The sequence below is a fragment of the Camelus dromedarius genome, chromosome 8 (assembly GCF_036321535.1).
Source record: "Camelus dromedarius isolate mCamDro1 chromosome 8, mCamDro1.pat, whole genome shotgun sequence".
Lineage (NCBI taxonomy): Eukaryota > Metazoa > Chordata > Mammalia > Artiodactyla > Camelidae > Camelus > Camelus dromedarius.
The window spans coordinates 72923390-72927742 of NC_087443.1; the positions used below are offsets into that span (position 1 = coordinate 72923390).

The 4353-nt window shown below is 46.6% G+C and overlaps 1 non-coding gene across 1 annotated transcript; it reads left to right on the forward strand.

Annotated features, from left to right (window-relative positions):
- Window positions 1-1888: 1888 nt before the first annotated feature.
- TRNAV-AAC (transfer RNA valine (anticodon AAC)) lies at window positions 1889-1965 on the forward strand. Its single transcript has one exon. It is a non-coding gene; the product is annotated as a tRNA-Val (tRNA).
- Window positions 1966-4353: the final 2388 nt, after the last annotated feature.

The following is a 4353-nucleotide window of genomic DNA, read 5'->3' on the forward strand; positions in this document are numbered from 1 at the left end:
CCCGCTGCACAAGGACATCTTGCCGCTGCGTGTAGTTCTGCTGTTTAAAGACCTGCACATTCCACCCACCCCTGTCCCTCCGCAGATGTGGCTGCTGGGTTAGCACTTGTCCTCAGAGCCAGGAGTCTGTCCCACCCTGGAGGGAAGCCAGACCGGTGGGTCTTCAACATGGCGCCTTCTTGGGGGGAGCGGTTTCCAAGGAAAACTTTGACAAAGCACAGTTCTCACCTGATGTAAAGGCGCAGGGGGAGGGGCCGATGAGGCTCGTAGACCTGAAGGTGGGAGAGGTGAGGAGGCCATGGCGTAAAGTCAGTCCCAGCTGACCCGCAGTCACCACTTGTCCCTTGTCCCTTAGGGGGCTGAGTGATGCCACCCCCGCACTGGACTTTTGCCCCTCCCCACTTGACGGTGAAATGAAGAGTATAAGGTCCCCCCTTAGGGAAGTTGGGGACCCCTGAACCAGATGGGCACTGTTTCCACAACATAGGAAATGCTTTGGGATGCTGCTCAGACACAGAGTTAAACAACATAAGTCAACATTCTAGAAAAGTGATTTCTTTTCCATTTATTTTTTAATCTTTCTGGTTACTTTGCAGGGAAAGCCTGTATTAGTCTGCTAGGACTGCCACGCACAGTCCCACAGAGCCTGTGGCTCAAACAACAGAAATTAATTTTCTCATTGCTCTGGAGGCTGGAAGTCCCCGAGCAAGGTATCTGCAGGTTGGTTCCTTCTGAGTCCTCTCTCCTTGGCTTGCAGACAGCTGTCTCCTTCCTGTGTCATCACTTGGCCTTCCCTCTGCGTGTGTCTGTGTCCTAATCTCTTCTTAAAAGGACACCAGTCAGATTGGACCAGGCCCCACCCTAATGGCCTCATTTTAACTTAATCACCTCTTTAAAGACCCTTTTTCTAAATAGTCACATGCTGACATCCCGGCGGTTGGAACTTTAACATATAAATTTCAGGGGGACACGATTCAGCCCCTAACACCTCAGTTTAGTGCTGGCATCACACTGTCTCTACCTTCTCTCCTTTATTGAAAAGAGAGACCTCAGGTTGAGAGATGTGGGGAAGCAAGAGAACCTGAGTCAGAGATAATCAGGTCATGTTTCCATCCTTCGTACAGGACATGGGACACCGATTTGTCACTGACAGCAGTGATTTGATTTGATTTTTGAAAATAAGTACACTTGAGTAAAGAAGTGAGTGAATGCTTCACTATGAGAAGGGCATTATGAAGGCGGTACCCAGAGGACTAAAGTTTGGGGAAATACGATCCAGCCTAAGAGGATCAGCAGATGTGACTGGGTGTGTTAGAGCACGAACAGGAACCCAGGGCCCTACCTCCGAGCCCAGACCCTTCCCAGCATACTCAGTGCTATGCCAGTTGGCCTCTGGCTCCCTGCTCCAGGGCAGTGGAGCTCTGTGGTTCGATTTCTGTTTATGCTGCTATAACAAAATGTCATAGACCTGATGGGTTATAAACAACAAACATTTATTTCTCACAGTTCTGGAGGCTAGAAATCCAAGATCAGGCTGCCAGTATGATTGGGTTCTGGTGAGAACCTTCTTCCAGGTTGCAGATTAGCGATCTCTTTGGGTCTCTTGCATAAGGGCCCTAATTCTTGATGGGGGCCCCACTGTCATGAACGAATCACCTCCTGAAGACCCCCATGTCCTAATCGCGTCCTCCTTTGGGGATTAGGTTTTCAATATATGATTTTAGAGGGGAACATAAACAGTCAAACCATAGCATTTAGAGAGCATGTCTTACAAGTCTTGACCCCACCACATCCATCCAGGCTGTGACACACTGGACATGTTCCTTAAACAATATGTGTTTCTGTGTCTTTATCCACAGGGTTGTGGTAGAATTTAAAAAGCCATTATGGGGGTAGGGTATAGTTCAGTGGTAGAGTACATGCTTAACAAGCATGAGGTCCTGGGTTCAATCCCCAGTACCTCCATTAAAATAAATAAACATAATTACCTCCCCCCAAAAACAAAAAAAAATTTTAAAAAGCTATTACACATAAGTGCATAGGTTAGTACTTTGTCTGTAGGGAGTCCTTGATTAATATTAGCTTTTGAGCACGACCATAAAAAGAATCACGGAACACCCTGTAGAACAACTGAATCCCGAGTGTGCATATTTTTTTAAAGAAAAAAACCTAGAAACCAACATCCTGTGAGCGCATCCCGTATGACTCCAGCACGTGAAAGCACTCACTCTGAGGAATGAATGGAACCAGTGAGCAATGAACGAGTGACCAGTTTCCATCTGATGCGCCTGGGCATATGTTAAAATGCAGATCACTGGGCCCATCACAGAACAGGGACCCTCTAGGAGGAGGGCTTGGGAATCTGTTTTAACGAGTGCTCTGTGTAACTCTCATGTGCTCTATGTTTTAGAACCACGGACCCAGAGCCAAACTCATCTGCCTCCATGGCCTGTGGGCCCGTCAGCCTTACCCAGGCCCATTGAGGGTCCCTCCTAGCTACCAGATGAAAACCACCTTTCTCAAAAATGTGTATTGTTAGGAGCATGTTTCCATAATTGACTGTAATATGGAAATACAGGGGTTTTTTTGTTGTTGTTGCTTTGTTTTGTTTGTTTTTTAAGTGAACTCTTTTATTTTGAGATAATTGTAGATTCACACACAGTGGTAAATAAAAGAGTGAGATCCCACGTAACCTCCACTCGGCTTCCCCCAGTGGTGACATTTCACAAAACTCTAGTACAAACCACAACCACGATAGCGACATGGATGCTGTCAACAGGCAAGACATCCCCATGACCCCAAGGACCCCTCAGCTGCCGTTCCACAGCCACGCCCATCTCCCCTGCCCCGTCAGATCCTTAACCCCTGGCAGCCACAAAGTAAGTGGCAGAAAGGGAGGCCACTGCAGAGGGCACACACTCACTGCAGAAGCACCAGCTCAGCGGCAGGAAGGAGAACCAGTGGGTTGAGGGCTTGGTGGCCTGAGCCAAGGGGGCTCACGATTAAGGAAAATACTTCAGAGACAAATCTATTTAAAAGGAAATCTTAAACAGGGTGTGGGTGAAATCTGCAAAGACCCAAAGGTGCAGCAGGACAGGTATCAGGGCCCCATGCTCTCGGCCGGCAGGGCAGGGGGAGGTAAGATGATTTCTGCCTCTCAGCATCTTAATGAAGGAATAAAGAGATCCATCAGGTAGTAACATATAGTGAAAAAGAATATGAAAACAAATATAGGTATGTGTATGTACGGCTGAAAAATTAGGCTGCACACCAGAAACTGACACAACATTGTAAATTGACCATACTTCAATTTAAAAAAATAATAAAAAATTTTAAAAAAATCAGTCAGCCTCTTCCCACTCTAGACCTCTGTGATACTTAAAGTCAGTTTTGCAAGTTAGTAGCATCTTGGAACCTGTTTTTTTCTACATTAAATTAAAAAAAAATATTCCAGTGAACTGGTTCCATCTCTGAAGAAACTCTGTGGTTTCTACAGCTTGAACTTGAGCAAAACTGGAACATCAGGAAATTCTTCCCTTCTGTGGCATCTCTTAAAATCTTCCAGTGTGATGCCGGATCTATTCCCTCACCCTGTTTCCAGAAGGAGAGCTGGGTGAATGAAGTTTTCTCAAAAATACATTTTATTGTCCCTCTTTCTGCTTCCTGGGCCCCTTCCACCGCCCCAGCCTCCTCTGGGACCCACAGAAGGAGGGTCCTGTTGGAAGGGGAGATCTACGCGCCAGTCGTTTTGAGAGGAGCTGCCAAGTAGTTTATTTGCTTTGCTTTTTCATCTCAACTCCAAACACCACAGAACCAGCACCTGCCATTTTCCCTAGCACATCCTTTGAACTTGCTGCAAGTTAAACCATAGAAGGTTTCATTTCTCAGTTGCAATGTATGTCGCTTTCCCCCACCCCGTTTGCTTCCAAGAAACAACCCGTCCCTCCTTTCCTACCCCACCTCCCAACAACAACAACAGAATGGGAAGACGAACTTCAACAACAGCACACTTGGCTTGGCTCTGTGTAAACAGCAATGGTGAGAATAAAGCCCTGGCTCCCTCGCCCTCCTCCCTCCCGCCTCTGAGCTGAGAACACCACAAGCAGCAACCAAGCTGAGGGGCACGTGGGCACATCCAGACGGGACAGATGTAATTAGCGGCATCGCTCCTTTGTGTGTGCAGAATGGATAGCAGGATTCCGCCACCCATGTGATGCTTTGGCAAACGTTCTCTCACTCATTTTCACAAATAATTCAGTGGGTTTTTAAAAAGTGCCTACAACAAGCAAAGAAAGGCACAAGGGCAAAAAAAAGAAAAAAAAATTTTTTTTAAATCACAGAATGACAATTCAG